Below are 13,335 nucleotides of genomic sequence, written 5' to 3'. Positions count from 1 at the left end.
TACTGTATTTGTGTGGTTGTTTGCTGTATTTTTATCCTGCTTTAGGCAGTCAATAATGTATCCTAAAGTGGCTTACATTGATTAAGAGAAGAGAGCCGGGCTCTGGTACTGGGCTGCAAACTAAAGAGACACAGAGAGAGTGGAGGGAAAAGCAAGAGACCAGTTCTTCAGAGCCAGAAAAAAGCAATGAGCTGTACGCAGGCATTCATACCCAGTTTGGGCCAGGCTGATCTTCCCATGTTGGTGTTCTTGCTTGAGTAGCATTGGTGGCTCTTGCTCCTTTGGCGAGGGGATGGGGCCAAAGTGTTCTTGTTCCTACAGTCCCAGAGCAACTGCCAGTTGCAATTCTGTTCTTTCTGGTAGGGAACAGGAACGCGAGCTCATTTCAGTTGCTTCTTCTCTGGCTGATGGATAGAGCCAGGTAGGTCTCCCCCTTGCCTTGATGTTATTTCTGGGAAGCTGGGGGTGCAACTTTGGGCCCCTGGCTCATGGCAGAAGTCAGAGTGTGCATCCCTTCCATTCTCCTCTACCAGGGTAACAAAAAAGGTGCTTAGTCCAACAGGGCCACCATGTGTATGCTGCAAATTTGCCCAAGTGCAAAGAAAAGCCCAGATGGTGATACTGGGCACTGAATTCAGGTTTCTGAGAACCTCCTCATGCATGTATAAAAAAATAAATTCTAGTCCTCATGGTTGCAAAGAAATGCTTGAGAGCATGTGGGCAGTGCCTGCTGAAATCTCAGAAGCTGGGCAATGGTAGGCAGAATGCAGGACTTCAGTATCCTGCATAGCTTCTTGACCTCTCTATGATTAGCAAAACTAGATTACATTACACAAAATACAGAGTCATGCAGGTTTGCATATAGGTTACAAAATTCAGCTTTTCTTTGGTACAGAACTTGGATTGCCTGGTCACATAGCTCGCATCCCCACAGCTCAGGTCTAACAATATGGCATTAGTAGGCCACAATTGCTTAGAGTATATGATGGATTGCCTCAGGTGTTCGACTAGGCATGCAAACTTGGAAATACTAACTTTAAAAAACTGGTTCTTGTGTGTGATTCTCCCCCCCCCCCCCCGCCCGGCCTGGTATCTCTTCAGACCTTTTTCTCTACTCTTCCTTTCTCCCACATAAGAACATAAAAAGAGCTCTATTGCATCATCACACCAAAGGGCTAGTCCAGCATTCTGTTTCCCACAGTGGCCAACAAGCTGCCTGTGGGAAGCCCACAAGTAGGACAAGAGGGCAATAGCCCCTTCCCACTCATGTTCCTCAGCAACTGGTATACAGAGATATACTGCCACATCTTAAAGCTGTCCAATTCCACTGGTGCATCTCATCTACCTGAGGGGAGAGAGGCAGCTTGCTCTTGTCTTTCAAGTTTTTTTTTTAAGTCTTGAAATAGGCTGCCTTTGGGCTTGCTGATATCAGACACCTACTGCCCACAGACAGTCATTAGCCTTAATAGAACTGCATTGGCATTTCAAATGTATAGCCATGAGAGAGTAAAAATAAATTTAAAAGCCTCAAAGTTTCTTTTCAACTAAAGTTCACCTGAGATTTCAGCAGTAAATCAAAGAGTAGTGGAATAGTATGTGGGAATTGGAAAATTACCTCCAATGTCCCTTTATTAATAATTCTTCCTGTGATGAATGTCCCACTGCTTCTCTCTTTACCAGCTCCAGCACCTTAAAGAATTTGGGGAGAGCATAATGCCCCTGAGTTGTGTGCACTCTGTTCTTTTTAAGATGCTAAAGGTTCAGAGTACAGAATTCTTTTCTCTTGCCTGATCTGTGAACAGTGGCAACTGGACACACCGATAGAAGCAGATATGTAACAGACTGTGCGTCAAAACCGAGTGCTGCACTCTAACAGGACAGACTTCTCAAACCCCACCAACTGTGGCTTCTTAGAGTAATCTGGAATTGGCTGGATCACACAACGCAGCCTCAGTCCATGATGTCCCAATTTATTATTCTAGAATTAGTTAAAACTTGAAGTGTCAGAAGTGCAAATGTACCTGCTAGTGGGATTGAGCTAAGCTGTCACACAGGGGAATGTTAGCCTGGCCGTTTGTCATGAGGCAATTGTCATTGCCCTCAGTATTTCGAGACAGGTGGGAATAATGATACAGGGAGAACCCAGGAAGTGCTTTATACCAAGTCTGGCTGCTGGCTCACTAAGCTCAGTATTGGCAGCAGCTCTCCAGGGTTTCGGACAGGCGTTTCTCCCAGCCTTACCTAGAGATGCTGGGGTTTGAACCTGGGCCCCTCTGCGTGCAAAGCAGGTGTTCTAGCATGGAACTGCAGGGCAGTTAACAATGCTTACAATGGATGTAGCATCCTTCCAAGTATGCAAAGGACTGCATAATTACTTCGGGAATAATCACAACAGCCCTGTAAGGCAGGGGTCACCAAACTTTTTGGACCAGTGGGCACATCTGGGAATTTGAGAAACTGCTGTGGGTGCCGCCACAAAATGGCTCCTATGGTGGATGTGGGTAGACACATAATGGCTGTCGTGGGGGCTTGGCTAAAGAGTGGTGGTGGTGGAGAGAAATAGCAAGGTTAGAAGGCTACAAAGGGAGAGAGAAGACTTCCCTAACATTTCCCAAGGTTTTTCTTAAACAATTTTTTTAAGGGGGCAGAAAAGGGAGAGCTTTGTGGGCACTGTTGGAGTCCTCGGAGACGTGTTGGGACACCTGCTGCAAGATAAGTCAGGATTGCCCTCTATCAGTCACAGGCAGCTCTATGTTTCTGAGGCTCCTTTAGCACTTGGAGCACTTGGTCCTTTAGCAAGTCTGAAACATCTTCTGAATCAGCGGGGAAACATGCCTTTTTGGTGATGGCCCCCAAATTATGGAATGATCTACCTGACGAGGCCTGCCTGACGCCAACGTTGTTATCTTTTTGGCACCAGGTTAAGACCTTTCTCTTCTCCCAAGCATTCGACAGCATATGTTAAGTGTTTAATCGATCCTGGAATGTCTTATGGTTATGGTTGTTTGTTTTTGAGATTGTTTGAAGTTGTTTTAGATATATGTTTCTTTTGTGTATATTGTCTGCTTATGTGTTTTTATGTAAATGGTTTTTAATCTCTGTACATTGTGTTTTTAATGTTTTTAATCTTTGTAAACCGCCCAGAGAGCTCTGGCTATTGGGTGGCATAGAAATGCAATTAATAATCATAATAATCATAATGACTAATCAATAATAATGACTAGGCATTTTAGCAATGACGGTGGGACTGACAGAAGAAGACCCGACCTGGAAGATCTTAAAACCTGGGCAAGTTTGTACAGGAAAATACAGTCTTTCAGATAGCTTGGTCCCAAGCTGAATGAGCTTGATAGGCCATAACCAGCACTCTGAGTTGTGCCCGGAAACAGACCAGTAGCCAGCGGAGCTGCTGTAGCAAGGGAGTTGCGTGCTTCCTGTGACCAGCCTGGGTCAGCAGTCTGGCTGCAGCGTTCTGGACCAGCTGAGGTTTCCGCACGCTTTTCAAAGGCAGCCCCGCGTAGAGCATGTTGCAGTACTCCAGCTGGGGTACAACTAAGGCATGTGTCGCCGTGGCCAGATCAGACATCTCCAGGAGCAAGCACAGTTGGGGCGGTAGCCTCAGCGGGCCCCCTCCCTCCCTCCCTGAGCCTTATCTTCTCGCCGCCATTGTCACCAGCTGCTCTTGCTCCTCTCTCTCTCTCTCTGCTATCACTTGCTTGACAGGTAGAGAGCCAGCGAGCAAGTAGGCAGGGGTATCTGTTGCTTCTCTTTCTTACCACCACTGTTTTCTGGGCCAGAGTGAGGGAGAGGTGAGCAAGCATGTTGCAAGGGTTACGAGGAGGAGCGGCTCCGGGGGACCCTTGCCAGTGGCCCGTTGCTGGGGTGTGGGACTTCGGCAGGTGCTCAACCATGCCTACCCTTGATGCCCCCTATGTTTTCAGATGCGGGGCTGAGAGCAAGGGGTGGCTTGCCTAAGTTCACCTGGTGAATTCATGGGACCCCCTAGTCCTCCTGCTGAGCTACAGAAGCTCTGAAAGACTTGAATGTCATTGGAATAATGGTGAGGGTCACTTGGTATGTCGTCTTAAGCATATGCTAATACCTGTGCCTTATTATACCAACTCTGTGCACTATCCTGAGTTATTACTACTGGGGCCCTGGGAGGCAATGGCTTTTCCTTGAATTGTTATGTAAAGTATGATTCATGCATGGATGAAGGGTATTTTAATACAGTTGGCCCATGGGGAAAGAAAGAATATCTGATATCTTGTAGGCCTAGCTGATGATTGCCAGTGGTGAAGCATTCTCTGTGACACTCTGAGGACCACGCAGCCTGCCATTCTGCCTGGAAAAATGAAGTGGGGGTCTAGTTACTTGACTAGCCAATAATCTTCTTTCATGGGGATTCAGCAGTGGCAGTTTGATTCCAGTATCTGTTACGTGAAATCATCACAGTAAGGGATGAGTCTGGGCCAGGCTAAGACAATTTATTTACTTAATTAAAAGTATTTTTAGGCTGCTTTTTAGGGTACAAACTCCTTTCAGGGCGGGTCACAAGATACAAACAATACAAAAATAAGCGTCAGAATTAGTAGAAGCGAGTAACAATAATAAAACAGACATCCCTAAAACCTGAGTCGGAAAATTGAATTTTCAAGCATCATCATCATCAATAATATTATCACCTGCCTTGACTGCAGGAGCAATCCAAAGCTCACGAGGAAGGTGGCTGAGGGGATGTTTGATATTGTGGGCCTCTCTCCCCACCGAAGGAGCAAGAGATCCTTGAGAAGGAGGCCAATCTCTCCCCCGGCCCCTCCCCTGGCCACTCCCCTGGAGGCCTCGTTGCAGTTGTGGAAAGTACTGCTGCCATTGTTGTGCCACTTTTGCAGCTCTGGCGGTGGGAGGGGCTGAAAAGGAGAACTTCAGGAACGATTGGGGACGCTCTGGAGCCACTGGATTCAAAGCCTCCCTCGTTCCTTGGACATGCCCCCAGAACAGGGAAAGTCTCCTCCAGCCTCAAAGCTGGTGTATCCCTCCACTGAAAGCAATGGGAGGGAAAAGCAAACAGCAACAGAAGGCAAGGCAGGCACAGCAAAAACGAAAACAGCCACTCTGTGTGAACTCAGCAGGGCTTAGGAAGTGGTGGTTCCTCCGTCTTGGGTTCTCCCTCCTCTGCCTCCGTAAAATTGGGGTGCCCATTTCTGTATTGTCCAATAGTCAAAGCTCTCTGAATGGCTCACACGATAGAGGTTACGACCTAAAGACAAGACTGCAGCAATAAAACAATGTAAATTTTTAAATTAAAACCAGCAGAAGACAACAGCAGTGCAAGGATCTAAAATGCCCTAACAATTTAAAAACACCACCACCACCAACAGCCACTTGGGGCTAAAAGGCATAAGGAAGAATCCTCCAGGCTGTTTCACAGATCCCGTTCTTTTCTGCAAGACTTGTGCAAGAGGAGAACTTCCCATTGGATTGTTCCCCAGAGGTCAGATCCTGCTCTACTACTGTGGTGCCTGATGTCTGCTCTCTGAGGGCGGTCATCTCTCCTTGTCTCCCAGTAAAGCCAGAGGTGTCCCTACCATGCATCTGTGATGAGGCAGCTTCAGGATCAAGGAACTTAGACACCATTAAATGTGGCAGAATTAATGACAGGCAGATAGAACAGACCCGTGGGGCACAATCCACCAGAACATTTGCCCTGCACAGGACTGATTGAAATAAACAGGAGCTGCAGAAGAGGATAGCAGTACTTATCACAGCTCCTGTTCATTTCAGTGGAGCCTTGTACAACAAAACTTTCTGGTGAATCTTGCCCCATTGTAATGGGAGTTCCTTTGGGTTTCCTGCTTCAGGCACTAAAATGTCTTGGACCAGCTCTGAGTACTGCTGCTTTTGATGTGAGCACTGGTTTAAGTGGCGGTGGGTATAACTGTATTTATAACAGCCAAGCCTGCAGTTAGAACCATAGGGGTGGGGACTTAATTGTGCTTATCCACAGCTGTTTAGGCAATGATTGCATAAATTAAAAACCAAGAACCAGCAATCTCAAGGACAGGAACAGGAAACTGGTTTGGGGTAATGCAGTCTCTTTGCACTTACCTGTATTCAGCAAATGGGAGATAGAATCCAAACATTTAACCACTTGGCGAAATCAGGGATTCAGAAATACCACTCTTCTCACATGTAGAAAACTACACAAATAAACACAAGGGGGAAAAAACTTCATTTTTTCCCTAAAGCTTCCCCTTCCCCCTGCTGTCTTGTTGGTGCTGGTGCTGCTGTTGTTTAAGAGGATTTCTATCCTGCCATTTCACTGCTCATGGTGGTTTGGAACTGACTTCACTGCAGTCAAGGTTGCATTGCTTGTTCAGGGAAGTAGTTGAGGGCTTGGAAACTCTGCCCAGGGCATGGAAGCAGAGCAGTCAGGCTGGATTTTGGCTGACTGGGTCCCTATCCAGAAGCCCTGAAGGAAGGAGGTAAAATGTAAATATTGCTATCCTGTTGGAGAGACCAAGAGACCACGAGTCCTACTCATGAGGAGGCCTTTACCCTTGAGGCGTTTGTGCAAGCGGGCATTCCTTCACCCGGCCACGGTCTTAGCCTGTACCATCAGGTGTCTGCGTTCTCGGCGGCTGGGTGATGGCCTAGCATCCCCCTCTCATTCTGGACCAGAGCTTTCCACCTGTTGAGGGGAAAGATTTGAAGCCTTCTTTCCCGAGGGCCAAGGACCTTTTCATTCAGGCTTGGGGTCTCCTGAAGAGATGTCTGGCTCAGGAGGTCCAGGTTGTCCTTCAAAGACAATTCCTCTGGGGGAGGGGGATGCCATTTTGCTTTTGGCCCTCCTGCCCACCACTGGGATGTGGCCCCCAGGAGCTTTTCCAAAATGGAATTTGGCCCTTGGGTTGAGAGCGATGGAGCATCCCTGCTCTAGGAATACCGAATGTAACCACTAAAGCACTGTTCGTGTGTTATTTGTCTGTAGAGCAGACACTCATGTGCTGGAGCAGAGTTGAGGCTGCGCTGCATGTCTCATCAAGGAAGCCCCACTCTCCAGCGTCTGGTTGAATGAGAACATCTGCGATCGAACCACTACACGTGAGCAGCTGCTTGTGCATAGGAGATCCGTGTGATTGAGGCACAGGTATTTTGATCACTTGGAGCCCATATGTGCAAGCCCTGCAGTTTCTTTACCACATGAGTGCCTTGCATGTGCCCTACAGATGAGTAATGCATGTATGGGGCTTCAGCAACCAAATTGAGATGTGCTGAGATGACGTAGGTTATTGGGGAAACTGCAGACCTGTTCTTAGATGGTTCAAAGACCAAATGTTTCTAAAGCTGTCTGAAGTGAAACCCTAGACGTATCATTTCTGGAGTGCAATTCTGTGGCATGTGAATATCTCTTATCTTCACCCTGCCCACGTTGGAACTCTCTCCATCATAGAAAATTGGCTAAGTAATAGATGATTGCAGAGGGACTGGCCATTAAAGCTAGGAAATTCTAATAGTGTGAGGGCAGCAAGAAAGAACACTGGGTTGCTAAAGAAATGTCTCTTCATCTGAACTATTGTGTACCTCAGACTGGAGCAATGACTTGGTGGCAAAGGTTAAGCCCTGCCAGGCGAGCTGTTCTTCCTCATTGGAAGAGAGGGAAATACAGTTGCAAGTAACCAATTGTAAATCAGCTTGTAGTGTTTTGTTTTTAATTTCAATTAACTTGCTCATTACCTTCCTTTTCAGGATGAGTTGTAAGCTAGGTGGAGCTAAGAGGGTTGTTGTTTTTTAAAGCAAGAGTTAACTGGACTGGAACCATCCCAGGGAGTTGTTGGGGTCCAGCTCTTGCTTTGGGGGAATCTAATGCAGAATCAACAGCTGGTCTGCTTGTACTGAGGAGTCTGCTTGCTAAGTTCCAAAAAGGCTCTGCTTGTATATCTGTAAATAAAAAAAAATGTTACAAGCCAGTGTGTTCTCATCCAGAGGAAATTAAATCCTGTAGTATTGCTCCGGGACTTCCCATTGTTTTGTAGGGACTTCCCTGACCTGGTGCAGTCCATATGTTTTAGACTACAACCTTCATCATCCCTGACTATTGGCCATCTTGGCTGGGGCTGGTGGGTGTTAAGGTCCAAAACATCTGGAGGGCACTGGGTTGCAGGAGGCTGCTTTGCAGGATCCTCTTGTGTTAGATATGGTATTGTTCAGGCAGAATGGGAAAGGAACCAATTCCCATGTATAAATTCAATTATTTTTTAACCCCTTAGGGCCAAGCTAAGACATGATAGGGGTAGCCATGTTCCTTGTTTGCATCCACCTTGTTCCCATATGCAGTGAACCTGGAGTCTAAATGTTTTACATCAAAAGAGGAGCAGGCATGAGGGAAACTCAAAGCATAGTGCCAGTGTGGAGTAGTGGGTAGTGTGTGTGGACTGAGACTGGGAGATCCGGGTTCTAGTCCCCACTTGGCCATGAAGCTCACTGGGTGACTTTAGGCCAGTCACTGACTCTACACCTAGCTGACCTTGCAGGGTTGTTGTAAGGATAAAATGGAGAGGAGGGGGACCATGTAAGCCGCTTTGGGTTCCTTGCAAGAGGAAAAAGGGTAGGCTACAAATGTAATAAAAATAAAATAAGGTAGCGTGGCCCTTAGATAGTGGCCTAACTATAAACAAAAATTACCCTTTTAGCCATTCCTACATGTTAAGCACCCAAACGTATGGCTTGCCTTCTAATAGCACAAGAACATAAGAGGGCCTTTCAAGCTCAAACAAATGATGTATGCTCTGCTTGAGTGGAGACCATCTAGGAGGCCCTGTCCCTCCAGGGCCAGGAGGGAACCTTCTTGACTCTTCTGGAGGAGGCGTGTCCTCCCCCTTTGTTCCCCAGTCGACTTCCTGCCTCTTGCCTCGGAGGCAGACGCCATCATGGCTCTTGTAAATTGGCACGCAAGAGCCAGGGAAGGAAATCAAAAGATTCAAAGAAGAGCGAGAAGGAAAAACAGTATGGGGAACCAATTTCCGTTCATCCTGTGCGAGGTCAGAGGTGTGCTCCGTTGTTGTGCCTGTGCAGTGGCTGCTCAGAAGTCTCCGCTTGGAGCTCTCCTTCCCATCGGTGGCAGCTACGGTCCTTCCTGACACCTGCTTATCAGTACATCTTCAGGAGGGGCTTCAGGATTCTGCAAGAAGAATGGAGAGGAAAAGTGGTACGGCAGGGGCCTGACCAGCTCCGTCCTGCCAACAGACTCTCCAGTGCAGCAGACCACGGCGGTCCCTCGCAATAGGCCATGTTGAGCCACCCGTGTCAGAATGCAGCTGCAAGTATCACACCCACAGGGCGAAGGTCGGGGGTAGGCAAATGCTCCCTTCCCTTATGGCTGAGGATGGGTCCCAAAGAGTAGTGGTTCGTCCTCTCCCTTGTATGCTGAGCTCCTCTTCTAGGAGCTCTTTAGGTGGTTTAAGGCCACGCTCAGCCACCACCCAAGCAAACCCAGCACCAGGACTAGGGGCATTGATTCAGCAGATTCCTTCCCTCAAACCCATAGAGGTAGGTTTTCCCACCTCAGCTGCTCTTTACAGCCATACCCATATGTATGCACTACATATCTCACTTCCCTTCTCCCAGGAAGTGATGCATTTAGGACGCAGAAGGCACTACCAGACATGGTCCAGATGGTATTCGGTATCCTACTCCAGTAGGTAACACTACCCTGGAATGGCCAAATCTAACCTAGCAAGTAAAAAAAGGAGAATAAGGAGAAAGCCACAGAGAGCCACAGCATCTGCTGCAGATTTGATCCATCAAACTTGTTCCACCACAAGACAGGTCCAAGGAGTCTTCTCAGTGTGTTACAACTTTATTGGTATTGCCAGAGACCTTTGCTAATCTCATATCCATCCATTCATGACACAAATCAGTGATTTACAAAATAAGATCTACATTGACAGCTTGCATAAAAACCTGCCATAATTAAAATCCATCACCACATAAAACTTAACTCAGTTAAAATCATTAGCAAAATTCATTAAAAAAAAGCATGCACCTAATTTCCTGGCTGCTCTGGAAAATAATATAAGATTGGTTATCTCTGTCACAGTGTCTTGAGGCGTTTTATTCAGGTACTTTAAAAGAAGATTTGATACATTTTTGCCCGCATATAGTGGGCAGAATAATAGTTAATTATATCTCCAATATAACTGCATCCAGAGACACATTTTTGCTCTTACTGTGAGACACTGATATACCTCCCTTTGAGATATGTAGATGACGTTTATTTTATTTATTATTGAGGAGTTCTGTAAAGGATCTATGAGGGAAGGTCAGTGTTTGAAGATAATGTGTCCTGGTATGATCTTCCTTGATTTTAGCATACCCCGGGATAAATGTTACTGGGACAAGGTAATCTCCATGATTCGTTGTTTTTGTTGTTACGTTTATAGCCTGCCTTTTCCCCTTTTGTAAGGAACCCTTGGCAGCTTACCTGGTCCTCCTCCTCTCCATTTTATCCTCACAACAACCCTGCGAGGTAGGTTAGTCTGAGAGTCCATGACAGGCCCAAAGTCTTGAAGTGAGCTTCATGGCTGAGTAGGGACTAGAACTGGATCTCCCCAACCCCAGTCCAACATTCTAACCACTACACCACACTGGCTTTGTCTTCTAGGAGAATTGCCGCAAACAGAAGATACCAACACACTTTGAGGTCCTTCCTCTCTGGGTGTCCTGAAGGAACCCAACAGCAGCAGGAGTGCCAAAATTAGTAGAGCTCCTCCAAGAAGGTCTGTTGGCAGGCCTAAAATATAACACACTATGGAGGAGGCCTTGGTGTTGTTAAGTATCACGAGCGGCCCAAGAGGAGCCCCTCTGAGGTTCACACCCACATCATAAGAGTTTCTTTAGGCCGGCATCCCTCATTAGCCCACCAGCTGTACGTAGGGATCCCACCTGGAGGCTTAGATAGTCTTGGCGGCCTTAACTAGGGCCCGCTTTGAACCCCTGTGACCTGTATTCCTTAAAATGCTGACCTTTTGAAACCCATTTTCTTAATACCTGTCATGTCAGCTGGGAGAGTCTCTGAGCTGAGGGCTCTAATGTCAGGAGGGGAGCTATGCATTTTCCACCAGGATAAGGTGATGCTTAAGCTGGACTTTACCTTCATCCCCAAGGTCAGTGCGACCTTCCACAGGGCTCTGGAGCTGAATTGCCCCACCTGTCCATGCCCACCCAGTCCCCCAGCATGGGAGTGGCATTCCCTTGATGTATGCAGAGCCTTCACATTCGAAGTCGCTAGGACCCAGCCGCACAGCTGCCACGATTTTTGAGAATTCTTTTGAGAATGCTAGTACTTGCTTCCTGATTGCTCCCGCTTGGCTCCTCCCACCAGTGGGAGTGGCAAAACCAGGAGTAGGCAATGTGATGCTCTCAGGCACCAATGTTAGCCTGGATACCTTTCTTTCCACCCACTGAGATGCCATAATGCATGTTCCTAATGGGAACTGGGATTGCTGTGAAACATGTTTCTGTTGGTCCTAAGAACTGTGGGTTCAAAGGAGTTGTTTAGTACGTTGGGTTCAATCCCCACCTCTGCCTTGTGCTCAACCATTTGGGCAGGTTACTTGTTATTTGCCATATCTCCCATGGCAGCCATCTTGTGGTAGTGCCCAGGACGGGTTCTCAATGGCCAAATGTGTCCACAGCCCATAAAGTTTGCCTGGCCCTGGGCTGAACAAACCAGAAAATCAACATCCGTTGTTTGTTTAATGTTATGTTTGAACTGGGATCTCTGGCTTGTTCCTCTCTTAACAAGCCAGAGTTATAACCCATGGTTTGTTCTTGGCTTATGATTTCAGCTTGTTTGGAGAACAATGCTTGCTCCTTCCTGATAAGCCAGAATCTGGTTTATCTTTATGTCCAAACCAGCCTATTTTCTGTTACTTAATTTAACTTTAGAGCAATGAGCAACAGCATTTCGTATTTGGATGTAATAAATTATTCCTTCAATATTCAGGATTCCAGTTTACTTCAAAATATTTCCACTTTGTTCTTTTTGTTGCTCTTTTGCTCTTATATAATGTGTTAATTTGTCCATACTTCTATGAAGCCAATTCTTCAGTGCAAGGAAGCTTTTGAGACCTCTTGTTCTTTGCAGTTACCATAAGATACTAGTTCCATGTGATGCCAGTAAACTAATTCCTCAATATAATTCAGAAGAAAGAATATTGGATCTGATGGAATTTCATATGTTAAGATTCTTTCTGCTATAAACTTAATTCCCCAGTATATTTTTAGCCAGATGACATTCCCACCATAAATTATAGTAATTACCTTATTTTTTCCTACATTTCCAACAAGTAGGTAGATAATTTTTATTTATCTTATTTATCAGTGCTAGAGTAAAATACCACTTTGCCATAATTTTGTACTGTCAGTGTCATATTAAGAGAAAATGACTTTTTTTTACTCCAAAGATTTTCCCAATTTTCCCTTGAAATATTCTTCCCTATATTCTGTGTCCATTTAATCATAAACTCTTTACTTGATCAGGTTCCATGCCATACTTTTAAAATAATTAATACAGTTTGAGTAGTAGATTCATAATGTTTTTTTCATTTATGTTTTCCATAATTATTTTTTCAAATTTCATTACATCTCTTAAATGTTTTCTCTAAGAAGTTCTGTTAAAAAATTATGTAATTTTAAAGTACTCGAACCAGGGATGGGTGGATTTTTATAAATGACTTGTGGGAGTACCAGGTGCTTAAAGAAGAACTCTTAAGGAGTTCACATGCCAGCAAGGTGATGCTCAAAATCCTACAAGCTAGGCTTCAGCAGTATGTGAACCGAGAACTACCGGAAGTACAAGCTGGGTTCCGAAGAGGCAGAGGAACTAGAGATCAAATCGCCAACATTCGCTGCATCATGGAGAAAGCAAGAGAATTCCAGAAAAACGTCTATTTCTGCTTCATTGACTACGTTAAAGCCTTTGATTGTGTGGATCACAACAAACTGTGGCAAATTCTTAAAAGAGATGGGAGTACCAGACCACCTTACCTGTCTCCTGAGAAACCTGTACGAGGGTCAAGAAGCAACAGTAAGAACCAGACATGGAACAACCGAGTGGTTCAAAATTGGGAAAGGAGTACAACAAGGCTGCATATTGTCGCCCTGCTTATTTAACTTATATGCAGAGTACATCATGAGAAACGCCGGGCTGGATGAATCACAGGTCGGAATTAAGATTGCCAGGAGAATTATCAACAACCTCCGATACGCAGACGATACCACCCTAATGGCAGAAAGTGAAGAGGAGCTAAAGAGCCTCTTGTGGAGGGTGAA

This window comes from Heloderma suspectum, chromosome 2, assembly GCF_057233095.1.
Source record: "Heloderma suspectum isolate Gila_16-S chromosome 2, 16-S_ref, whole genome shotgun sequence".
Taxonomy (NCBI): domain Eukaryota; kingdom Metazoa; phylum Chordata; class Lepidosauria; order Squamata; family Helodermatidae; genus Heloderma; species Heloderma suspectum.
Note: the sequence above shows the minus strand (reverse complement) of the source record.